The sequence below is a fragment of the Phalacrocorax aristotelis genome, chromosome 1 (assembly GCF_949628215.1).
Source record: "Phalacrocorax aristotelis chromosome 1, bGulAri2.1, whole genome shotgun sequence".
NCBI lineage: Eukaryota > Metazoa > Chordata > Aves > Suliformes > Phalacrocoracidae > Phalacrocorax > Phalacrocorax aristotelis.
The window spans coordinates 145,716,478-145,743,406 of record NC_134276.1 but is presented as its reverse complement, the minus strand read 5'-3'; the positions used below and the strand labels follow the sequence as shown (position 1 = coordinate 145,743,406).

At 40.1% G+C, this 26,929-nt stretch overlaps 1 protein-coding gene across 4 annotated transcripts in view; it reads left to right on the top strand.

Moving 5' to 3' along the window:
- Positions 1-26,929, top strand: part of SOX5 (SRY-box transcription factor 5) — a 722,135-nt gene that overhangs the window by 156,341 nt on the left and 538,865 nt on the right. The window contains exon 1 of one of the 4 annotated variants that reach the window (XM_075114254.1): positions 23,814-23,901. The exons of the other annotated variants lie outside the window; for them this stretch is intronic. The gene's annotated coding sequence lies outside the window, so the exon portion shown is untranslated. Of the gene's footprint in view, positions 1-23,813; positions 23,902-26,929 lie in introns of those variants that run through there. 4 annotated transcript variants of the gene reach the window in all.

Below are 26,929 nucleotides of genomic sequence, written 5' to 3'. Positions count from 1 at the left end.
GAAAGCCAAGCAAACTGAATTTGTGTGTTTATGCAAAGAACAGCTTCCACCAACTTTTCTCGCAGCTCCGCTCTGTGCGGCCAGGGTAGATTGTGAGGAGGACTCTGTCTGTAAATAGAGCTGTTGTATGCAGTCTTTTTCTTCCCGGCCTCTATAAGTGACTGTGAAATGCAATAGCCACTAAGCACTGGTGACTGATTTCATATGGGCTCCTGCCAGATAGCCGGTTGTTTCTAGCCTCTCTTGGATTTGAAGGAGTGGTACAGAAGATTTGCCTGTAAAAGGCTCCCTAGCCTTACCTTGCGCACACTGAGATAAATGGGATTGGTGAAATAGTAGCTGCTGTTTCCACTCTCGTAACTGTTCATGACATCCTTTTGAAGCATAACATGTGCGGTGCTGTGTTCTTCTGATGGAGCCAGCCCTATCTCCTTCCCCTGCTTCCTTTCTGCTGTTAATCTGGTAACTGACCACTTATCGCATTTATTATTTTTGTAATTGAAACTGAGAAAGCCTGTGGCAGGTAAGCCCCATGCCTCTGTGCGCTTGCTCTGATTTCTCCTCCCGCAGCCCTAAAACCACAACCCTTCCCCCTCTTCCCATAGCAGCAAGCTCTAAACACAAATAACTCTCAGAAGCCTGATGCTACTATATATTTGATTTTGTTTGCAAGCTTGTCTTATGACCAGCTCTCAGCGTGGGAAGAAGCAGGGAGTGGGGAGATGGAGAGAGAGAGTTGTTGCAACATATTTTAACATATGTGCTTTAGGCCTCTTGGTGGACTCCCTCTTGGGAAGAGGGGAGGGAGCATGCCCCTAAGCAGTTGGTTGGTTTTGCTTGTTTCTATAGCAGCCTGAATGAGGAAAATCAAGTTTTAACACTAATATATTCAACCAAAAAACCCTAACAATTACAGGAAGAGTCTTTTTTATTATTATTAAAGAAATTGCATTAAAGATGAATGAGCATATATTGGAATAATTATGTTTTAAGGTGCGTAACATTAAAAGGTACTGAATGGAATATCGACTGTTTTGTAGGAACAGTAATAATGAGATTTCTGTCACCTAATCTTACAATAATTGGGTTATTACTATGCAAATTAAGGTATTACTTAAAAAAAAAGAGGAGGTAAGACAGATCCTTGAGGTAGCCATTTATCTATCCTTAAAGCTATGCTGTCGATTCTCTTTAGGCTGAAGATCCTTTTTTAAACAATTTGGAGATGCTAATTTCATTATTTTTTCACCTATGTTTCCTACTAGAATGGTTTTTATTCTCCCCAGGTAGCAGATCAGGAGTGGTGGTATTTATGTATTTTCTAGTCTCTCATGGATTCCTTTAGGAATAATTAGATGAAATAACGATGATTATTACCTTTTTGCCCCCTCTTTCTTTTAAATAAAATAATGATTTGTGTATTTTTCCTGAGTTTTTTACAGCGGGATCACGGAGAATATACATAAATTATTTTTATCCTTCTTTCCCTTTAGCAAAGAATTGTTGAGCAGCTTGTTATAGTTTTCTTGATTTCCATTAGTTATCAAAGTTTACTTACCGCCCAGTTATTGGCCTTGAAGAGGAATTGAGGAGCGCTCAGCGTTTGCATTTCTGAGTTTGAGACTTTGATAGCTTTTACTGGATCCGCCAGAGGCCTGATGGCATTTGCTCTGTCCCTGATTGTTAGAGGTAATATTTGAGACTGGGCTGCCAATGGGAATTTCCTTGTTTCAGTGTCAGTCTTAGTTCCTTTGTAATGCATAATATTTGTAGATATTTTGTTTATGGGAGAAAAGGTGCTCATAAAGGCTTTCTGAAGGCTCGACCTCTGCACTGTGAACACTGTTGTTATCTGAGGTCATTGAATTCAAACTTGCATGGTTGTGGCCAGACATGCTGCAGTCACACTGCTGATCGCAGAATACATATCCCCTAAGAGGTGGCGAGCACTTGTAACACACACTGACTTCAGCATTCCCAGTTTTCTGTTTGTATCAAGCATACAGATGTGTCACTGCACTAATCCAGAAGTTGACTTCCTCTGTCAGCAGTTTACTCTGGAAAGCAAAGCAAGATTTAGCAGTTGGCTTTCAAGTAATGACAATGTGTTACTCCATCTCAAGCCCCCTTTTAGTGCCTCCCTTGATCTTCTTTCTAGTGAGTTCATGGTGACTTTTGCTTTCTGCCTTTTTGGTTCACTGCTCTCCCATGTTGTACTGAAGCCTGGTTTTGATTACACTTAGTTTTAATACTTTCAGATCTTTCTTCTTTTTTTTTTTTTTTAATGTGTGACTCCCAAGAGAAGTGGAGGGCTATAGTCAGCCAGGATGGGCACAGAATTGCCACTTGAGGTCTTACCCCGTCACAGGCAGCAGCTTCCTCTGTGGCTTTCTGCAAGCAGCTTAATCTTGCCTCATTTGCTGACTTTAGTACAAGTGGGATGTAAGTGTATGTAAAATGTACCTACATTATGGGTAGTTAAAGGAAGAGATATTACCTTGCTGTTTACCTACTTATGTTATAGGTGGAATAACAGCATACTGAGAACACGTTTATTGATTAAAAAGCATAAATGAATCAGGGCTTTTAAGGTGATTTGTTTTATAAATTAAGAACAAGTTATTAATGATGCTGAGTAATTTTACAAAAATATACTTTGATAACGCTCTAGATTTTGCAACACTGTGAAGTATTTTGTATGACTTGTGGCAGCAGTTGTGAGGTGCTGCCTGTGAAAGGGGAGGGCGTTTATGTGGTACAAGTTCCTGTCAGTGTATACCTCATGCCGCCATAACTCCCCCGAAGCGTATGCTGCCGGTATCATTTGTAAAGAGGAAAGCTTGGTGAAAGCTGTGGACTTATGCAATGTCCTTTAACATAAAAACAACTAACTACGCATTAATACTGATGTGGGGTCATACTTACATGTTTCATGGTACCTGCCATCCATCCAAGAGAAAGCTGTTAAGCTATTAGGGATTCACAAAGAGATGAAGTCCTTTTATTGACTCTTAACTGACAATTTCTCCTATACTCGGTGTATTAATTCTTGCCTGATTAACAGCTCTGGAACAAACTGAGCCATTGACCTCATGGACCCCAGGCTGTTTGACTTAATAATCAGGAAGAGTCCGTCTGTCTGAAAAAAAAAGAGTTGTGATCTTGGTTTAGATCTGAATCACAACAGCATACAGGGAAAGAAAATTCACTATATAAGAAATAACAAGATGTCCAGAAAAAAAGACCCATGAAATTTCTTCCTAGAAGGGCCATGAAACACACCCATTTGGCACCCCCTAAGCCTTTGCTGCACCTTGTTCCTAAGGTGGAGCATGATTGAACTAGCTGCAGTGAAATAAAATAATACTAAACCATTTTTCAGAGTTCACATTAAAAAAAAAAAAAACAAAACAAAACACCACAAAAAACCCCAAACAAAAAAACCCCGATGTTTGAGGCTCAAAAAGATGATTTTGTTTAAGATTTCACTTTAACACATATGCATCCTGCCCTGGTGATTGCTGGTGGTTGCCAGGAAGTTCTCCAAGAAATCTGCAAAATGTCTAGTCTGTGTAACAGACGGGAGAGCTGGAAAAATTGTGTGAAAGTCCAGAGAGTTTTAGATTTCTTTCTCTTTTCTCCAGAAGGAGTTTTGGACCATTTAGATAAGATGTGTGAAGCTTAAATTCTCTCTTTATACCCATTTGGACAAAACCTCTGAGCCTTTATTGAGCCTCTCCTTCCCTCGCAGTTACAGGTTGAGAACAGGGTGAACTCCTAAGCAAGTTGTGCATGGCAGAATTTATGAGCGAACAAAATAAGCATTCCTTAGGCAGGAACTGAAGCTCGAGCAGCTACTTAGCACGTTTTGGTTAGTACTGGCACTATATTCCAAAGCATGGAAGGCCTATAGGATAAATAGCTAGGCAGGAATGTCTCCTGACTCAGTCATGGCATGTGGGACACATCCTTGGAGGACTAGCACACTTAATGGGGCAATGGGGATCCCATGGTGGCACTAATTAATTGATGAAATAAAAACTACATCACCAAGGAGCAGTTCCTCTTCACTGAGTGACCATTACTTCTCTGACTTGGGCCTTGATTTCCCATGCTAATAACAGATCAGAGCAGTGGGGGAAAGGAAACCCAGGTTGGTTTTACATCTGCCTCAAGTTCCGCCAGCTTCACATGCCTCAGCTACTGGCTGCACCTTTTCTACTTTTAACTCCACCTCTTCCAAGGATCCTCTAACAAACCACCACCCTTCTCTATGTGGCCCCAGGCTCCTTCTGCAAGTCTGGGGAAAATCAGAGCAGCAACGACTGCAGTTACTGATTTAGCTAAATGCCAACACCTGAGCTGAGGGGGTCAATAAAAGCTGGCTCTGCAGCAGGTGAGATCTTTCAGTAGGTGTGTGCACTTGGGGTATGGAGGGGAATGTAGATGGTAGTAGAGAAAGGGGCTGCAGGACCTATGTAGGTACTTAAGTTTATTCCTATTCTTCTTGGTTTAATTTACCTTTCCCTTCTTAAAGCTGTTTTATGCCATTTGATAACCGTTATTAGGCAGGAGGTGTAAATTTGGTGTTGGCCTATAATGAAAGGAACTTGTTGGTAGATAGTTCTAACAGCCAGATGGAAGGTGTGGTGTTTCATTGTTTTGGGGTTTGTTTTTTTTTCCCCCTATTAAAACCCATAAGGATTTTTCTAAATCACTTGTTGAGGAGTTTACATACTGAGCCTAGGAGCACTCTGTGATCTTTTCTAATGCCTTTGACTTTAACTGTAGATATCTAGTAATTCCATTAGATATTTTATAGTCTCTCTCCTTCTAAAGGCAACTGGGGGGGAAGAAAAAATTGTTGTCCTATCAGTGTGTCTGAAGTCACTGCTGTTGTGTCTTCAGTAACAGCCAGAAAAAGGTTTTAGCAGTTGTAAGATGAAGCAAAACTGGCTGAAATGTGTGTTTAGATATAACAAGATTGGTTGGGAATGAGATGTGGGAGTCATCAGCACAGAGGTGGTGAATTGAAGCCATCATTCCTCAATGATGTGAAAATATAGAGCTATAATGTATATAATTGCTCAGATACTACAGGGACATTAAAAATACACAGTGTTTTATGTAGCATAGCAATTTATAAGAATGCAGTAGCAGTTAGTGTGAGGGTAGTGGGGAAACCCTATAATTATTTAGGATATGATATTAATAGATCCAATAGTAAACTGAGATGCAGCTCTAAATAATTCATTTTTGTTTTACCTTTTGCTGATTCTGCTAGGTTTCCTCTTTTCTCTCCCTTTATATTTCTCATTTTAAACTCTGTCATCTCTTTCCTTTTCACTTACTGGTGGGTGATTTCACCCTCCTATGTGATGGCAGGCAGATGGCTCTCTCTGCAAATAATATTTAATGCTGTTCTGTCACTTGGCCACTGAGCAGTGTTGTAGCAGTAGGGCAATTGAACTAGCTGTGTGAAAAGTATTAACGCACTTGGCCTCTTCTAGTGTAAGGTTGGTGATTCCAGGCTGGCTCATGAATGTGCTTTTTCCCAAGAGACAGTGCAAAACACTTGCTGAGGCACCAGGTCAGCTGTTAAAAGCTAATTCTCAAATGGGTTCAGCTCTCGGTCCATATGTGGATAACCTGTAAGTGGGAGTAATTTAGACGTTTAACCAGACAAAATCCATGCTGCAAACCAAATGAAGATGATCTTATAGATTCATGATGCATTGTTTTTGTGTGTAGTCAAAGATGATGATACTAGGTACATCTTGAAAGAAAGATCAGTGTGAAGGTGTGTTTATAGGTTTAATCCTGAATAAATAAAATGCTGTTATTTTATTCTTAGCATCTGTCTGAAAATATTAATGGATGATATGGGGCAATGTCTTTCCAACTAAAAATATGGAAGGCTTAATGAATGAAAAGTAATTTTTCTTGAACCCCAAATTTCTGAGTTGGGTGAAGTATGAGGAATGACTCCTCAGAGACAGCAATAGCGAAGATTAGAATTAGCATTATATGTATGGTGAACTCTAAGCCCCAGGTCTGTTCGTTGGTCGGGGCTTTTGCCCTTCTCCCCACTTCGTGAAACCAACTCCTTCTTTTCAGTGTTCATGCAAAACTTATTTCCGTTTCATGTTGCATGGTTTCATGTCCCTTTAGTTTCCCTTAGAGTTCAGGCTTTGAATAAAACCCAAACCCCAGAACGAAACTCAGCTGTAACCACCACATTTTGCATAGTTTCCACAAAAACCATGAATTGACCCAGGTTCACTCTATATTTGGCCTGGATACACCAAAAAGTTATTGAAGCCTTATTGATATTTTTGGTAAAACTTGATTCCTTAGACTTCCTTATATTTTGATACACTGCTTTCAGGTGTGAGTGTAGTCACAAAATTTTGGAACTGCTTTTTAGGATCTCTGATAACTTTTGGGAGCATAGGGTTTTCTTTTGACTGATTAAATTGCTTAAGCTGGCCTGAAACATCTGTCTGAAGTGCCTCTTTCTTGCATGGTTTGCTAGAAATGCACTAAGTAGAACCTTGCCATGTTCCTGTGACAAGAAGGGTGCAAAGTGCAGGCTCTCCTTGAATGTCCCTCTGGATCACCCCAGATTTGTGCATAAATATGCTAGCTTTTTGTGATTTTTTCCTCTTTTTAACATGGGGGGGAACCTATTGAAGGGGTCAATAACTTTAACAGTAATATAATCTCCTGGGAGTTCATTTTTACATCAATAATACTAAAATCTTCTGGAAGTTAATTCTTATAGTTTGAGGATCACTTTTGTGGATTTGATCTGTGACACTACCTCCCTTACCCCATCTCCCTGAAGGAAGTTGGAACCAGACTGCTGGTATTTTTTCATAACTGTTCCATGACAAGTGTTGGACAAAGATGCACTCTCTGTGTGTATAACCAGTTACTGCTTTATTTCTCACAAGCTGTGTGAAATGCTTTGAATCTGTAAAGAGCCAGACCTTTACCTTTAAACGGTTTCCAGAATTTTCCCCTGTTGACCCTGCTTCTGGGCCCAAGAGTCACACTTCTGTTTCTGAGCCCAGCTTCTCTGATTTAATTTTGGTTAGGCTTGTGACCCCAATTGTCAAGGCCTCCACCTCTGAATTGGGAGCCACTGGCTCAGGCAATTTGTGTTGTGTTCTGGCAAATTGCCATTTGGGTAATTACATACTGTTTACTTTTGATAGCTTCTTTGACTTCAAATCTGGGAGCAATTCCACTTCGTTTCTTGTTGTGAAGTGGTGCTGTTGCTTGGTTGTTAAGGCCTGTTTTAGAAGAGGGCTGCCTCTTGAGTAGCTGGGGGAGGGGGGATGTGATGCCTGTTTATAATCTGTAAATGATTGCTAGGTGCTTTGAATTGCAGGGAAGCTGGTGTCTGTGGATGCCTATGTTCATGTGTGTATGTTTTGTATATAGTTGTTGGATTTGACCAAGTAACAGTCGTGATGAAGCTAATAACATCAGGGTGTAATAACTATGATCTTTGTTTTAAGATTGGTGAGTTCAGATGGTGAGCTTGTCCTTCTGCATCTCCATGTGTGACAGTGGGATGCTCTGTAAGGACACAAGATCTCCAGTTGGGTTGTAATGGGAAGCTTAATTCTTGATGCATGCTTCAGGTTGCTTTAATCCATTTGTTTTGTTTAAGAAAACGTTAGCTTAATTTATATCTTTACAGTACCTTCCTTAGAAATGGGGATACCATGCATTGTCAGGTGCCTTTCTGTCTTTGCTTTGGGAAAATTGACTTTATAAATGTTGCTGGGAGATTTCTTTGGCAGTAATTCAGTAGATGACAATATTACAGTCCAAACTCAAATCTTGAATCTCAGACTGTATCTAAGGAATTAGTACCATTTTGATTTGAACTTTCTTAAAAGAGTTTGTTCCAAGATCATCTTCAAACCAGAGAAACAACTTGTAATTCTGGTTGGAAGTGTAGTTTTAAAAAGGTGTATATCATATTTATTTTTGCAAGACATCAGTATCCGAACCTTGACTGATATTTGACTTTGAGTAGAAACAACAGCCTAAGTCAGTACTGAAATCTTCCTCCTGACCCCTTTGCTACTATTATATTAATAACTGTCATTTATGTAACATCTTTCATCGCGCTGAATATCCAAGTAATTTACAAACATGTGCCTTGATTCCTCAGAGAAATCTGCAGTTAGTCAGGTATAAATTTGTCTGGGGTCACGGAGGTTAATAACTCGATTCCTTCAAAAGGTGCCACAGTTTTAATGACCGCAGCCCTTAGGACCTCTGAGACTCTCATGCTGAACTCGACACCTCTGTCTGCAGGGTGCCCCCAGCCTGACTTGTGCAGCGTGGTGGGGAGAGTGCTACTTCTTGAATTAGCCATACTTTCTGCAGGAACTTCAGGGTTTGGGGTTTGTTCTTTATTCTCCTCTCTTTAGAGGCCATCCATCTCCATACTTGCCCATCCTGAGATATGGGTCTTTTGAAGATTCAGGTGGGTCAAATATCAGGGTAATAGGATGTTTAGGTGTGTGATTTTTTTCTTAATTAAAAGAAGTGGGGGGAGAGGGGGAAAATAGGGATTATTATGGTTCCATAAACTTGGTTTTGGAAGTAACTTACCTGTTGGGCTTAATCCTAATATTTCCAGGAAGTGATGATTTTAAATTAGCAGAAAGCTGGGGGTGTTTGTGCCCTGGTGGTTCTGAAAATAGATATTTATGCAGATGAGCATGATGTGTGCGTGCTGCAATTCACCACTGTTTAACTCCAGATGTTGAGCACTTCACTGTTCCCAGTGCATAGGTCTAAAATATGTCTGTGCATAACATAAACTTGGTTTTACAACCACTCACATTTAGACTGATTATGGGAGCTGAGGTACATCTGCGTACTTCTTGCATGACTTCTTGTTTGGGAAAGTATCAAAGATTACTAAAACGAGTATTTAATTCATTGCTTCTGAGGTTTAAGAGGTTTGTCTTCAAAGAAATAGGTCTCATTATAACATGTAGGGCTTCTTTGTTTCATTGACAGATGTATATTTTATAGGGAGATATTAAGACCCTTATGTGTTTAAACAGTATGCAAGGATCATCTTGAATTGGGTCTTAAATTTTAAGCAGATACCTAGAGTATTGGAGTCAGGTAAGTATACTCTCTAAGATACCAAATGGGGGGAAAAAGGTCCTAGTAATTAAACTGTGTGTACAATAATTACATCCAAGATATCATGTTTAATGTTTACATTCTCCTATTAACTTACTATTATCTGCATTCATGAGCCATTCGTAGCTGGCTGCATATTTATCCAGATAACTAGTAAAGCAAACATGCAATTGATGAGATTCTGACTCTGTTGAAATCATTACAATGAAGCTGGAATTTTATCCTATATATGCAAGTAGAGTATTAGTGTAAGTGCTCCTACAGAACAGTTTCATATGAACTAGGCTGTAAAATGTCACTGTAAAATGTAGCTGCAAGGCTATTTGAAATTAGTCATTTAGGTAATATAAATATTATTTTATGGGGTTTATCCATTTATCAGTACTTCCCAATTCTGTTGTATCCTAGTGAAATGCCCTAGCAGTAGATAGAGACAAATATATATGTACAATTCAGTCTCTTGGGGAAGGAGTTATGATTTCAACTGCTCCAGAGCAGAGTTACTTTGGTGGTTGTCTTCTGTCACTATGACTGTAGTCTGTATGACTGCTGGTATTTTTAAATAGATTTACTTTTTCTTTTGGCAATTTAGTACAAAATACAGATCAAAGGGAGAAACTGGTACAGTACTTGTCACTGCGATTATAAGAAAACTTGTCACGTGCTTGAGCTGTTGTCTTAAAATACCAATGAATCTTTCATTAAAAATAAAATGCTGTTACCTTAATATTGCAGTTTATAATAGTATTACTTCACAGCATTTGGGGCTGTTACGAACATTTTTGCCAAGAATATTGTGTGTCTCGTTTCTAGTTCTGTCCTGGGCTAAGCAGCCCAAGCCTTGTGGTGGGAGCTGGTACCGCTGAGCTCTCTGAAGCATCAGGTCCTTCAGCGTAAGGCAGTGAGTGACACAGCACTTGATGCTGGCACAAGTGAAGCTTGATTTGAAAGTGCATGTCATGAAACAGCATTAGGCCTTTTTATAAATAGAAATCTTTCAGTAAGTCAAGCCAAAGGAAGATCAGTTAATAATACCCTTTTCCAGTTTTGGAACATCCGGTGTTGCATCTCTGAGCGTTCACTACTTCTCCTGTGACAGCCATTTACCTTAGAAAACTGCTTAAGATTGTTCCCTGAGAGGAAAGGCTGCGCTTGGCCTGGTGCGGTGGTAATGCTGTGGCCAAGGCATTTACAAAATAGGTTTTGGGACAGCTGTAGGTGAGCAGCCCTATTGCAGCAGTGTTTGAAGCCTTGGGCGGCAGTGCCCTAGACAGCCGTAGGCTGTCAGCATGCATCAGCAACAGCTGAACACTTAGAGCTCTGTTAGCCATTGCTTTCTATTACCTAGACTTTTACATTTACTTTGGCATCTTATATACTGTCCATGGTTCCTGCAAAAAAATAGAGTATGTAATTCTCTGTGAGCAGGAGTTGATAAAATGCTTGGGGTTAACTCAAGGTTAGCAGGACTTTCACAGGTGTGAAGAATTAGGTGCCAAACTATGGTTAATGGGAGCTGTGTTCTTGCCTGCATTAAGCATGGAGAATACCCTTGACCCTTTCTAAATATTGTTTTGTTTCTCTTCTGTTCGAAGTGGTGGGAGCCTGAAAGTTAATCTTCATTTTTCTTAAAGTTCATTAATTAGAAAAAGAGAAAAAAATCAGCAAATATCAACTTGCTGACCTTTGAAATCTGCCTGAATGTTCAGACCCTTGGTTTCATGAGGGATGGAGAGTGAGCAGTTGTTGTGGTGGCACCAGCAAGGGTTAATCAGCCTTGCCAGTCTGAACAATGGTGGTGGGGGGGCAGCTTTAAATGAAATGAGCTGAATATTTCATTTGGCCACTCAGCTGCCTGCTCCAATTGCCTCCATTGCTAAAACGAGAGCTTAATCTAAAGTGACAACAACATCAGTTTCTATGTGCTCCAGTCACACAGAACATGACTTCCTTAACATAAACACTATTTACATGGACCGTCTGGATATAGCAGGGAATCAGGAGCGTGCCCAGCTAAGACAGAGGTTACAATGAAGGACGAGTAACAGGCAGCTGAGAATTAACATCGGCAAATGAAAGCCTGACCCTCAGAGGGCATGTCCCTGTTACATTTTAAAGCTAGAAAGCCTTGCATCGGTAACCTTACTTCCAGTAAAGGCTATATAATTTAAAAGAAAATAGTACCTTTTCAGCTTAGATACTTAACCAAATGCATTATGTCTGACCCATTTTCCTACTCTGTATGACATGAGATGAAGGACCCCCAGCTGCAATTACCAGTTGTTCAAACAGCTGTAACCGATAAGCTTCCCCCTTCCTCGTGCTGTCATCTCTATGCAGCTCCTGCCTTTTGGCAGGAAAGGGGGGAAGGTGCTGGGCAGGGGTCCCAGCCCAGTGCCCACTTGTGGCCCCGGCCCCTGTGCCAGCAGGGTGAGACCTCTGTGCCGCACACTGCTGTCTGAAGAAGCCATTGCTGAACCTCAGAGTTGCTCTGCTGCTTCTGGAGAGCCCGCTGCTTCAGCCTGCCTTGACAAGACACAAACACGGGGTGTCTGCAGCCTGGCTTCTTCCCCCAGGCTCTGTGGGGACTGGCTGTCTGTGGGAGTAAATGTCTATGGCCCCCGCTTGACTGGGGGCCTCTGCCCAGAGAGGGGTCTGTGGAGGACAGGGTTGGTGGCCTCCTCTTTTCTCTCTGCCATAAATCTAAAGCAACTTTGTTTATTCCAGCAGTATCCCAGACTTGCAATCTCGCTTTCTATTTTTTTTTTTTTTTGCTTTAGGTGAGGAGTGGGGGAGGCTATTTTATTTTTTGTGGGGTGTTTGTTTGGTTTTGCTTTTTTGCCTTTTTTTGGTAGTTGTGTGATTTTTAGCGTCTTTTTTTGCTCGGCCACTGGAGGATTTAGGTATTCATATTCCTCTGTGTTGTCAAATTTTTAAAAAGAGAAGGCCTCCTCATTGGAAAAACTCCAGATAATTCATTTACTGTTGGGGAAGGCAGAGCAGGAGGGAGTTTGGGGTAGTGTGGTGCTTACCACAGGTAAGCCAGAAGAGCTTAATGCAACTTCTTTCTGCCCTGAGGTGGGTGTCAAGAGAGCCTGAAAGGTAACTCAGTTCTCCCACCTCACTTGCAATGGATGCTGGGGCTGCCCAGGCAGCAGCATGGGCATGGCCAAGAGCACCTTCTCCCTGTCCACTCTGATAGCTCTGTTATTCCCTCCTTTCTTCATTCCCTCCCCTCTTCTCCCAGGCTTGCTGTTCATGTACAGTCACTGGTTCGGCTGGGCAGGCAGGGCACTGTGCAACAACAGGTCTAAGTATCAATTCCCTTTTGGGTAGTATGGGGAAACTCACTTCTCTTGACAGCTGTGTTAAGCTGACAGTTGCTCAGGCAGGCATTACTCGCTAGTTATTTTATATGATGTTTTTTGGCGGTTTTGCCATCCTTAAATTAGGAATTTATCTTAAATAAAAAAAGGAAGCATGGGAGAACTTGGTGGCATGTTGAGCTGAGCAGTGTGACAGTAGGGTACCTAGATCTTAATCAGACCCTGCAGTTAGCCTTGAGAATCAGGGCAGGATTGTGTGTCTCTGTGCAATTTTGTTTTCTATCATGTAGACAAATACATGCCCTGTTTTTGATTAAAAGGTGGGCAATAGTTCTGTCCTGAAGAAGAAACAGCTTCTTTCCCATCATTGGGCTTACAAAAAATTACTGATCCTGAAAGATGTTTTATTTTAAATCTTGTTGGAACAGTTGCTATTCTGAAACTTCAAAGCATACTAGTACTTGTAGCATCATTTAATATTTACCATCTTTTATTGCTGAACGTTAACTATTAAACTTTAGGAAGTTTTTGAAGAGGAGAGAATGAATATCTGTGTCAGAATGAGAGGTCCAGTGAGTATAATCCCATAGCTGAAATCCTGAGCAGCTCCCTTTTCATATTAAAGAGTAATTACTGTTGCCAAGTTAAGTGGACTTTTGTGACACTTTTTTTAAACATACTGTAGTTAACTTTGAGCTGCTGTAGCTTCACTTTAAAGAAGGAACACAGATCACTTATGGTGTCAATACAAGACTTAAAATAGTAGCCAAAATCTGTGCTTTTTGATTCTGTCTGACTACCATCTTTCCTTTTTCCTCACTTTCAGTTCCAGAAGGGAGTGTAAGCAGTCACAGATTTACAGAATTACAGATGTATTCCTTACACCATCAGAAAACAAGGTCTACTATTCTTGAGATGCAACGCGCTGGCATTGGTTCAAGAACTAACACCTCTTCAAAGAGAGCAGTCACTAAAATCAGCTCATCACTGAAGTGCAGGGGAAAAAGACAAGACAGAAATGGGGCTATAGGGATTTTTAAGGGTAATCCAAAACACCATCTTGCAAGTCACCTCTCCTAGGAAATGATGCTGACCAGCAGCTGGGAGTGATAGATTTCCAGAGGTGCAGGATGTAAGTTTAGGTTCTTACTGTTTCATGAAATAGCCCTTACAGCTTCAGCTGAGGGGTTGGTGATCATTTTATTAAGCTTATTTCCTAAAAAGGCCACTCAGTGCTATTTATACTATAAATAGCTCCCATAGTTCTAGTCCTAGAAATGGGCATCATGCCTATCTGCCTTTGGCTGGTGCCTAACTGGAGTTAGGTACCAGATGAATAACAGGGATGTGCCTGTCTCCTCACAGCCTTTTTTTGAAGGAGGTACTGAAAGAATGTGTGAGAAATAAAATAGCAAGAAGTGCATCTCTGTACAGCTGGACATGCATTTAGCCTTATTCCAAGGAACTGGGAGCCCCAGTGTGCTCTTTATTTTTAGAGATTTATCATGTTGGATCCGCTTATCCTTTCCAGACCAAGTCCTCTGTCTTGAAAACAAGACTGTGATTTGGCCATGGCCCATGGCTGATGTTAGGAAAGGCTAGACTCCCTTCTGGAGAGGCATGATCTTGGGTGCTTCAAGGGAGTTTAACAGTTGTAGGTAGGTCAACTTCTTCAGGCTCCCCTGTCCTCCTCCTGGGGCCCAAAAGAGTGTGGATCAGGGAACGTTAACTCCTTCTTGGTCTGTTTTTCTGTAGGCAGGGGAGATGTAACATACTGGCCTTCATGTTGGAGAGCAGCTCTTGGATGCTAATACAAATGATTATTAATAAAATCTCCTTTTCTGAGGATTACTAATCTGTCTATTAGATGTATGCTTGTTACATAGTTATTAAACCTAATGAATGTGTTTTTTAACATGCAATAATTATCTAATTAAATATAAAGCATTGGATTAAGTAGGCTAGCTCATACTGAAATGCTGTCTATTACAAGTAGATTTATTGAGGATTAACTACTACATAATAGAACAGTATCTATTTCACGATTGTTAATCCTCAATGAGTGTTTTTAATAATTAATTGGCACTTAACTAAAGGATTATGTTCATTGTGATGGAGTTTATGAAGCAATAGAACATTTTTTGTGGATGATTAACTGCCAAAGGCAATATTCCTATGATACGGCTAAATAACTGGGGGGGGACAACACCAAACACCACACCAACCCTTCTCTGGCCCGCCCTCCCCCCCGCCACCCCCCCCAAAAAAAACCAAACCCAAAGCCAAAACCCCAAACCAAAAAAAAACCAAACAGCAAAAAAAAAAAAAACCCAAAACAAAACAACCCACCAAACCACAAAAAACTAGAGAAACTGGGGGGAATGAGCAAATCACATGTAATAGCAAAATACTTATTTTTGTCGTTACCTGATAAGAGTTTGAAAGTTTTATTTGGTTTCTTATATGTTATGTAGGAGAAGTAGGTAACCGGCTAGATATTTAATGTTGGAAAATAGTTAAATGGGTGTGTTGTGATTAAAGATGGTGAAATATTTCAGTGTGACTGATGAAGATCCTTCAGTATTTAAGTTTCATTCTTGAAATCTTTATTATGCATGTGAATTAGTGAACTAGAACATAAATGCAGCATACATTTTGACTAAATGAGTTCCAGGAATGTGTCCCTTTGCCAGCTGTTAGAGGATACAGAAGAAAGTTACATGTTTTACTTGAGCACAAAGAAGCACTGTGAATTTTTCATAGAGTCAATTATGGAAGCAAACAGGAGAAAAAATGTATTCTGTTAGTTTAGCTGACCCCAAGAGAAGACATGGGTCCTGACATCCAGTTAAGGTTTCAGCTGTTAACAACCAGAAAGGCTGAGTCAATGAGATTAATCAGCTGTATGATGAACACCTTAAGATTTTTTTGTGGATGGCAAAATTCTAACACAACCGTGAAGCTTACTAGTAAATATTTGGTGAATTTCTGTAATTAAGGTATATTCACAGATATAGGCAGTGGGTTGCTTCAGAAAGTAGTAGTTCCATATATTGCATAATTTCAAGTGGAAACTGATAAATTGAAATAAATTGTAAATATCTAATGATGAAGGATATCAATAAGTAAATAGTCTGACATTAACAAACTTAACCAGCTTTACCATTTGAAGATCTTTAAGAAAAAGTATTAGGCTTCATGAAAAAATGCAACACCTTTCAGGTGAATTGACTGGGGGAAAAGGGAGAACAAGTTTGTGTCTGTGCATGCGAACGTATATGCATATATAGTTTTCTATTTGCACAACATAAATTAAGCTTTCCTTCTTTTTAAGTGAAGTTGTACTTCTTAAAATTTACTATAGTTATTTGGGGGGTGTCGCTGGGATGCTGCTCTGTAATCCAGACTTCTTACAACAATGATTTGCTGTGATTTGTGTTGAGTACTGTTGAAATTTGATCTTTATGGATTGGAATGTGTTTGAATCAGGTAATTTTTCTGATTGGTTTTGGAAGTGAAGGTAATGATGCTGTTTCTTTTTGGCAGTGTTGGAAGCTCCAGTACTATATGGGGCTCAGAAGAGTTTGGGGCTGGGGAGAGGAAGTGAGGTGTATTAGATACCAAAAAACACTCTATTTTTGAAAATCATGGTTTGTAGTCACCTTAAGAGAGAAACTTTAGGACTAATGAAGAAAGTGGAGTGTAGAGCCAGATCTCAGCCTGAGGAGGCAGCCTAGTGTCCTCTTCAAGCTTAAGGTCTCCGAACTCAAACTTTAATTGGAGAGACCCTGACTGCTGGGAAGGCCCTGACAATGCAAGTTTAGCAGATTCCTAGAACTTCAGAGTGTGCCACGCAGGTGACCATTGCCTTCATACACAGCTCTGCAGGCTCTTCAAAAAATAAAAATTAAAAACAAAAAACCCCACCTTGTTATCAGGTTAATTGCATTTTCCGAAGGGTGGCAACCCTGACTGCCCACAGGATTTGGCAAACTACAAGACAAAGACAGGCTTTCCCCCTAAAGCTTAACAGCAGCTGTGCTGCAGCAGCAGCTGCTGCAGAAGGTGAATGTAGTGATGATATTGATGAGATTACTAATTTGTTTAGTAGACAGGGAATGAGGATTTGTCTGTTGGCTGTCATCATCCATCAGCCGTATGTTGCCCCAGGCAGTGGGTATATGCTGTTAGCCTGTTACTAATTTTACTTTGTTTTTTCTCAGCTTAGTTCTTTTCTTTGGTTCATTTCATTCATTTGTTGTGACTGAAAACTAAACAAGAAGGAGGAAAAAAGCCCATTGCTACCTCTCTTTGTTTGTCAGAGCAGGTACCCTGCAGCTCCTGCCTGCAGCCTCTTCCATTTGATTTGGCTGAAAGCTGTTGGCAAGAGGTGCGGTGGCCTATAAGGAAAATGCCTTTCAGGGCATAAGAAGTTTTCTCTAGAAACTGGGATCTTACCTGTACGTACCTTTCCAAATCAGTCGGTGAGAGCTACTTCATTATTACACAGTATTGCACTATCCTACAAATGAATTGGTGATGCCACAACGCCATACCTGTGTTGATATATTGTGTTGTTGCATGTGCCATGACTTTTTTAATTTCTGAGACATTTTAGATTGTGCTAATCAAACTTTCAGTTCTGCAAGGGGCAGGAAGCTTGTGCAAAGGAATTTCAGGGTCAGAAGTATTAACTGGAAGCTCATAGAGGGTTTTATCTCACGCTGATTGTCATTTCAATTTAGGCCACTTCTGAAGGGAGAGGTCTAATTGTGGCTGCAAATTATTTGACTTGGACTAAGCTTTCCAAACTGAGCATCCCTGTCAGAAATTGTTTATTTTTGTACCTAAGGGGTCGGTTTCCACTGTTGTTATTAAATCTTTACCATAATGTTGTCACATTCTTCTCATTCAAAATGTGCTTAGTATTGTGTTTATGAATATCTTCAGGGTCTTTTCCAGGTGGAGATGAGAGAGATGTAAATGGCTGTAAGGCAGTCTGAATCTCTAGGCTTTGCTGTAATGTTTGTTTTTTTTTTTTTCATCCTAATACTTCTAGTACTGACTTTTAGCGGCTCTGACCACAGCTTTACGTATTTACTGAGTTTTGCAGCAACTTTAAAAACCACTAAGGAGCCATCCACAGGGAAGTGACAGTGCTGGTACTATTGCTGTAGAAGACATCGTGTATTTGAAAACTGTAGTTTAAAAACTTAACAGGAGGTAGATGTTAGTAGGTAGTGGGCAAAAATATTGTTTTGTGGCTATATTATTGGTTTCTCTTTTTTCCTATTTCCTCTCCCAGTAAAAAGTAATTTATGGCCCACCTCCTTCAGTCTTCACTCATTCTAAGTGAGCGCATTTTGATGACTCTACTGTTAAATAGGATTGGTCTTGTGGTGAGCATGGAGTACACATCTGCTTCCTACCTAAATGGATGGCAGTGGCAGGAAGTTTGTAGGAACCTGCTGTTGGTGGCATTGCTGGGCCCTATTGAGTTTCTAGGGCTTAGGTCAGTCTCTTTTCTGCTTCCTTCCCAGCCTTGCTTCCTCCAGCGCTGGGGGGAGACTTGCCAGCTCACTGCAGGGCATTTGAGCAACAGCTTCCCAGATCCCCTTCCTGGCTTTTTCTGCCTGTTGCTGTGCTGCAGAAGTGAGGTGTCCCTCAGAGTGGGTCTTGGAAGAGTTTGCAAATGAGATGTTGGGTGTGGGTGGCTTTCAGTAGTGCCTCCTGGGTACAGTGACCCTGGCTGTTGAGGAGTCTCTTAAGTATCAGGGCAGACATGTCTTATAATCTCTGCCCTCCATAAATGACTGAGGTTATTTACAGTATAGACATCACACAGAGCAAGTGTTCAGCATGATCTTGTGATAGCAACTTCTTTATGAAGTTACAGGTTGTATAGGTAGAATAGGATTGGACAAGCTCAAGGGGATTTCAGGGAATAGAGAAGTGAATCTTGATCAGACAACACTTTTAAAAAGATGAGGTAATCTGCCGGCAAAACACAGGAATTCTACTAATCCCATGAGTGCAGTTTTCTAATCAGATCTTTGTATCAGGCTGGTGGCTTTGTAAGCCATGAGTCGAGTAGAGGGGTGACTTTGGGCAGACGGAGAATCCTGAGATCCTGACTTTGAAAGCTTGTTAGCTTAATCAGCTCCCCACGTGTAAACAATTTCAGTGTGCTTTCTGGGTGGCTTTTAAAACTTATTTTTAATTTTTAAATACAATTGTTGATACATACCTAGCATAGTTTTATTTTGCTATTTTTAACTGCTTTCTTTTGCTTGCGTGAGCATTGCTTGATACTTTATTCCAGCTTATGTTGAATCCCAGATGGGAAAAATAGCTGCAGAAAGTGTTTCTAGTAGCAGTGAAGTAGCAAATCCTCTCAAGGATCAGTGGGGCACAGAAGAGCATAGAGGGAGAGCAGAGGATGGCCAGCAGGACTGGGTTACAGCTTGTAGGTTAGCATTGGTGGTCACTGGAACATCCCACCCTGTTGAAGCTTTCAGTGGCAAGTTAGTGGGACAAGACATGCAACATGGTCATCCTTGAGCAAAGAACTTCCCCGTATGTCCCTTAACCCTTTATTTGGGAAAGCTGGGTGCAGCTTTCAAGCTCAGTGTGACCATTGCAATGCCTTGATACACTTTTTATTTAAAATAGAGAGCAGAAGGAAGTCTTACACGTTTACATGTTAGATGTGCTAACGTTTATAACATTGACATTGGATATGGAGAAGCACTTTCATAGAAGCATAGAATCATTTAGGTTGGAAAAGACCTTTAGGATCATCATGTCCAACTGTAAAACTTTTCAGCATGCCACAAAGATAAACAACATTCTTGGTCTCTATGGGGGAAATTGCTGACTATTGGGTTTGGTCGTATCTTTTTATAGTCATGAAACTGTCCAGGTGCATTGTGATTCTTCTTGTCTAAAGCTTCAAATGGGAGCTTTTTCAGCTGAATGTGTGGTGATGATTATGATGAGATCCTTTGTGGTGTCTCATAAATTCCTGAGGTGAAAAGAGGTTTTCCTGTCTAGGAACTCATCAGGATAGTTTGTTTTTAAATAGGCAGGAGTAAAGTTAGTATGTTTTCCTTCTTTCTTTTCGACTGACTTCTGGGGGGAGGATGGGGCACTATAAAGAAGTGATGAGAAATGTGAGAGCCCTTTCTGTAAATACCACCATTAAAAGATGGCAATATTTTGAGTACTTCCAGCTAGTTGCAAGTCTTTTATCAAAGTGTTGTTTTTGCAAATTGTTTCTGTGCTCTGCATGTGTGTCTGTGTACTTAAACAGAGCAAATTATAACAGCGAGGGAAGAAAGGCATCATCCTTCAGTAGGTAGCAGCACAGTGCTGGCTGTGTGTACACGCTGGGGACTGTGGGGTCGCGTCCTGGGCTGCTTGGGGAGGTGAGGGGAAAGGAGGGCAAGGGGGCAAATCAGTAGAAGGAGAAAAAAGTAAAAACAATGGAAGGGAAGCAATGGGTGGGGGTGTTCTGCTTCTGTTAGCGATGGCTCCAACAGCAATGCTTGTACCCAGAGGATCCTGAGTAGGGGCAGTGTCTCTTTAAAAGCAGTAGGGGGTTGGAGCTGGGGGAGTGCTCACAGCAGTAAGTATAACACAGCTGTGCTCTGTTTATGCTTAGGCTACAATAAAAAAGCTATAAAATGTGAGATGTCATAGCTCCACTTTGCTTTATTTATACTATTTCCTCTGAGCTCTGTCACACTGCACATTCATCTGCTAAGTTGCAGCAAGAATGGAGATTAAAATATCACAGCTCAAAATAGGAGTCAAGCGGAAGGAGATTCATCATAGCCCTATTAAAAAATATGTAAATATGGGAATGAAGTCATTTTAAAGCTGTATGGCTCTCCTCCTCAGTGGGCTGGGGAAAGCTGTGAGTGATGCACTATGCGAGTGACAGATTTATGGGACTTGTTCTTCTATTTTTCACTCCATTCCACCAAAATACTTTTAAGATTAAAAATATAAATTTGAATTGCAAATTTTCTCTATGCTATATATATATTAAAAAAAGGTTTTCTTCTTAACCATTGCCTAAACTAATAACAGAAAGAAATATTTTTCCTGATTAAAAGGGGTCGGAAGCACAGTCTGATGTTGAATTTGCAGTCGATGAGATTTGTCCTTCCAGAGTGCTTTTCATCCAGGGTCCTCAGAGCACGCTGCAGGCATTGTGTCAAGCCTCTCATGCCCTCGGAGATAGAGTCCTGCCTTACCCTCCGTACAGAAAGTAGACTGAGTGCTTGCAGCTGCAGTTCTCAAATGCCCTGTGGCACCCAAACCACGATATTTTTAATGGAGGTTTGTTCCTTTTCTCCCCTGCAGCTATTTTGAAAATGGAGCTGGGATAAGAACTCTGAAGTCCCAATTTCTGATTGCTTTCCATAAGCGCTGTGCAAAGAGAGCTGCCTCTGCTAGTAGGAGCAGTGCTCTTTTGAACTTTGCAGCAAGTCTGTGGTCTTTGATGTGGTCAAATTTGGGTATGAGCTTTCCCCTGGAAGAACAAAGCACAGATGTTACAAGATATTTGAGAAATAAGGGTTTTTAATTGATACCCTGAAGATACAAGAGAGCTACTGAGATATTTCACCCACGTTTGGTTCTGAAACCTAGTTTTGAATAAAGGAGGTGAAATGTGCTGCCACTAAATGGAGCTGTGTTTTGTAGGTTAGTGTGGGTAGAGTGCAAGGAGAGGAGAGCCAAAAAGGAGCCAGGGGAGAGGGAGGGCTGTCCTGTCAATGCTGTTTCCCAAAATTGCCGTGCATGTTGAGTGGCTGTAGGAAAAGCTGAAAAGCCCTTGACACAAAGGGACTAAGGCAAAGCAGTGATAGTGTCTGCACAACCTTTATAGCCATTGAGTTGGCCTGCCCTTGAAGAAGAATTTTATATGTCTGTTTATCTAGGTAGGATCACTGTTCAACTTTTGATCAGCAACTGAACAGTACAGAGAAATTTCCTCCAAAGGAGGGATTAAAATTTATTAAAGATGGTTGACAAATACTAGCTTTCCTCTTTATTTCTTTCCTTAAATGATGGTAAAAACCCAGCAGAGGTTAAGCAAAACTTAATTGACTGACATCCTTAGAAGTTGGTGCTTTGTGGATAAACAAAGATTCAGCTGAGCAAGACGAAGTCACCTGTCTGTCCTATAACCATGTCAAGTGCAACACTGAGAACTGAAGAAGCCAGACCATAATTTAGTCTCCAATTATCTTTCTCCTGGGATTGTGAACTGCCTCATAGCTTGCATGAACTGAAGTGCTAATGTGAGTGGAACGTTCCCCACTAAGAATGGGGTTAAACCAACCTACCTCTCATGGCACTTGATTTATTTCCTGGAGTGGTGGCTCTCCTGTTGTGACTTTCACCCTGTCTTCTATGTCAGTGTGTTGGCAGGAATAAAGAGGAGTGCCCTTGGGTTTGGGTGTCTGGTTTTTGGTTTTGTTTCTCCTTTTTTCCTTTGGTTCTGTGAAATTCAGGAAAAATCGGTGATTTTTACTTCTCCAGTATGTGATTCTGGAGTGGTCCTGGGATATATTGATTTATTTATTAAGCTCTTACTGCCAGCAGAAAAGACAGATATTTCCTTGACAAGTTACTTTTGTGCCATGCGTGTTTGACCATTGCTGCTTCTGGTTGAGGGAAATGCTCTTGGTACTTTTGAGTTGTTTAACCTGAGAAGACCTGTGGATACAGGATGCTAATGCCCTTCAAGCAGAAGAATAATTGCTTGCCTCTTTAAGAAGGTGCTGTATTCAGTCACGGCTTAGGGTATGAGTATCCAGAAAATGCTTTGCAGCCTTCCCTGTACTGGGTGCTTTTGTACCCTGCTGTGTTCATCGATATGGTATTTATCCCAGAGCACCTTCTTAGTATGGGATGAAAGTAACCTGGACTTGTGCAGGGTATTTTTTGGTTTGTGTGCTGTTTTGGCATGTCAGTATAAGCCTATTTGACCTGATAACATTAACATCTATTTTCTTAATGCAGCTACAGTTCTGTAAGCTAAAGCAAGCTATAAAAATGTAATTGAGCTTGACATATTCACAACTCTGAAGTACCTGTAGGTTGTACTGTACTTGCAAATAGTGATCTTCCTTCTCCCAGGTCACTTGTCCTTTTTTTCTTCTGTTTAATTTTGCTTCAATCAAGTTATAAATTATTTCATGGAAAAACTAAGAATGACATTTTTTCAAGACCCAGTATGATTTATAAGCCACATCCTTTTTCAAAAATGACTTGGGAATAATTTGGGAACCTAAGGCTTATTGGAAAAGAATGGATTTGGACAAAAAAGCTTTAATTTTTTTTGGTAAAATTTACTGCCTAAGCTACAAATTTTCAGGATGTGTGTGTTGTTTCAATTAATTAATGCTTTTCTTGATCTATGTTTCTTGAAAGAAAGGTATTGATATACCGTGAGAAAAGGTACTCATTTCAATATTGTGATATCTGGTCAGTGGTGGGACTTCTGGTGGGGACCTAGTAAGTCCTGTTGCATTTCAAGGTCCAGAAAGGTTTGGAAAAACATCTGTCCTTTCATTAAGGTGGTGGGGAGAACAACTCATGAACTGAAATTTCGTTTCAGAGGGATTCTCAGCACACTCTGAAAACCAGACTCAACTCATGCTTTCTCAAGTCAATGAAATTCTTGGTTCCTTCCAAAATGTTACCCATTGCATTTCTAAAGTACTTGTCTGACTATGTACATAATCTGAAGTATTGTATTTGTTCTGTATGCAGTGATACAGAGTTTAATGTTTAAGAACCGTAACTTTTTTCCTTGTAACCAATGCCTTGTATATACATGTTGAATTTTTAAGAATGAAATACTGGTGTTACATTAACATAGCTAATAATAAATTTTATTGTGAAATTCTAAGAATAAAATCCTTAAACTTAACAGGTTGTGATTATAAATATACGTTATAAATATCAGCGAGTTCTGACTTCTATACGCAAGTCATATACTTATATATATATAGCTTCATAGGGCTGTCTTATTGATAGATTGGATTTACATATGAAATCATCAAAGTATTATGCAAAGTTTAAGAGGTGCAGCTATGATACATTTAGTTAAAATTGGAAATTAACTTTGGAATTAGTTGCTAAATTTGAACATCTTAGCCCAGGCAAGAATGTGATTTAATTATTTGTGGCCCTTTTAAGAAGGTCTTAGAATTGTGAATTCAGTTGATGATGAGAACCTAATTTGAGACTAAGCTATATTGACAGTTTTTATGATATAATGGAGTTCTTGGTTGACCACGTTAATCTGTCCGGTTGATATGACCCGCAGCTGTTCTTTCTCTTCTGTGTTTGAATCCAAGCAAGGAAATATTAGGTAAGAAGTCAGCATTGCTACATGTCTTTTCCTTGCTAGCAATGTCAATTTTCAGCCAAATGCAGTACAGCTGGGCTATGCTGAATTATAAAATACAGGTAATCCAGTGAAACCACTAAAGGATTAATATTTACAAAACACAAGGCTCTCCCAAGCGCACTCTATCAGTTTGGCTAAATAATGAAGGCTGTTAAAACTTGACAATACAATGGTGTAAGTAATTTGCTATCAGTTATATTTTAACAAGAGTGTTTCCTAATGCCTGTTGGTTGATACTGATGCTTCACAGCCTTTATAACATTTATTCGGTGTATTTAGTAACAGTCTTAATACTTGCTAGACTGAATATCAGAATTGCTACTAATGCTGCCCTGAATAATTTTTTTAGAAAAGCAAATAAGAATACTTTTAAAGATATTTTTACAGTAAATTTTAAGTTGTTTTCCAAAGCAGCACCTTCACACAGTGCTGTTGATCCTGTGGATGTTTTTAAATGGACAAATTACAGTGTTTTTACCCACTTCAGTGGCTTCTCTCTCTAAAGGAATAAGCCTTTAAAACGATCTAAACTGTCATTAGGTTAATGATTTCCAAAACTGCTGTGTTGTTACAATGTGTATGCAAGTTAAAATCACAAAAATAGAATTATAAAACTTTCACTCTAGACAGACTTCTCTGAGACAAATGCTAAATCTGAGTTTTCCCCCCCATACTGTTGTATCAAAAGGCGTAGAAGGAATTAATGAATAGGTTTTATAATCATTTTGAAATAGGTATATTAGCAATTCAGAAGGTCAAAATTTGGTTTTGAATCTCCCAAAATAAGCACCAGTCAATTATGTGTGTAATGCTGCTGTGTTTTGACGACACCAGAACATCTGATTCCCTCTTTTGTTCTGTTCTGAGGGCTGTGAGACTTCTTATTACTGTCCCGTTTCCATGCATGACTTTCTCTGTGAACCAGTTGTATAAAATATGAGGCTGGTCTGACTATGGATGTACATCTTGCTCGGAAGTACTAGAATACCCATGTTTACTGGTTAGCATTTTATTCTTGTGGCCGAATTCAGTGTAAAGTTGAAACCATCTGTTTTCCTTTGATTCATGAGCACTTGTGATTCCTCAGAGGGGAGGAAGGAGGGTTGTCGTCTTGTCTCATTCTCTGCCTCTAGAAGGACATGTACTTTGTTTTGGTATGTTGTATATCTAGCTGATCATGAGGTGGAGATCATGCTCTGTCCTCAGTTAATCTGCATCTCTTGCAGTTTGTGGGTCAGGAGGTCTTTGTTCCTCCCTGAAGTCTGCTGTGATTTCAAAGGTGGCTTTCTGCACTTAGTCATTAGCTCAGTCTTTCACAGAATGAGTTTCTTGCAACCCACTTTTGGTTGTATTGGTTAGTGGCTGACATTTGTCTTCATGTTTGCTTAGTTGCACTGGAATCTCTTCCCTCTTTTATTCTGCCAACTTGTGTAGAAATGAGCAGCGCTTAATGTGCAACTTCTTTCCTCTCTGCCCTCTTTTGTGTGGCTTAGGCGTGGACAGGTCGAATGGGGGACTGTAAGTTCTTCCCAAGCCACTAGGCATAAACCACCCCTGCATATTTCTGCATCTTGTGTTCTAATGCCGTAATTACTTCCATATTATATATTTTAATGTGGGTTTCTGTTGGCTACCCACAAAAATTAATTGAATAATAAGAGCAAGCAAAGAAGCTAAACTCTGGAAGCTTCAGGCTTAATGTGGACTTGGCATCCGAGTCAATAAAAGGGTCAATTTTCTTTTTTTGATGTATTTGCAGCTCCCATAAGCGGGAAGGAACATGCCTCCCTCGTTAGCTTTTGAGGTAAGCTTGCTAGCCATAATTGAGGAACTGCAGGCAGTGGTGGAGCAACTGGTAATAAAAGTGGATGGAATAAATTCCCTTGGTGCCTGCAGCTGCCTGGCTGCTGTCCCACCACTGCCCAGGAGCACCCTCATTTAAATTATGAGATCCTGTCGTGGCCACCCATCACTTTGGGGACCACACAGATGTGGGTTCCTTGAATGCAGCAAGTGGTCTTTCTGGCCAAACCCGAGGGGTTACAGAGCAGATCCAAACACTTAGCAGTTAGTGAGGATGATTTGGGGGGCGGAGAACCTTTTAAAAAAATAAGAGTTCTACAAAATTCAGTAGAGGAAATAAGAGAAAATGACATTACACACCACTCACCTGCAACCCCTGCAGAGACAATGAGTTTACGCTTAAATTTACAGCTTCCAAGGATAATGAGGAGCAGTAACTACATCACTGTGCCCTGGAGAAAGAGAGAAAACCAAAGATAATGTACTGCTTACTAGCTAGCCTAATGATGGCTATGAGACAGTACACTATTAGTCCTACCATGTGCAACAGTTTATTGAGAGAGACTCTCTGCCTCTTTTGCTCTCAATGGAGTCAGTTACATTTTCTCATTAACCAAAACAGGAGATGGATAAGAAGATAGATCCTTCCTTGGGATGTGGTGGCTTTTTTTTGTCCAGCAAACATCACAGTTGTGTTTCAGGGGATAAATAGAGTGAGAGTAAATCTCAACTGACTTTATTTAGCTGGAGAAGTTTTCACTAGCAATGTGGGAGCACAATGTCAGTCTAAAAATAAGCAAACAAATAAAAACAAGACTGCTATTCTAGTTCAGCAATCATATTAAAAACAAAGGTGATTGTGTTTAAACTTTAAACATTTTATTGACTTCTTTCCTACTGCAATTCTTCTGGTATAAAAAGATGAATAGGAAAATATTATGTAAATAACTGGAATAACTTTCTAGTGTTGCAAAAGACTGACAGAATATCAGGATGCCAGACTACAATGTTACTGTATTTCTTAGATTGCACTTGTTATTTGATTTTAATACCTTTATTCAAAGAATCCTTAATGCACTTAAATTTTTTATCATGATAGTTACTTGAATTGCAGTAATAACTTGAAGTCATTGTCTCTTATTAATTAAAGTCCAAAGACTTTTAACGTCAATGGGAACCTTTTCAC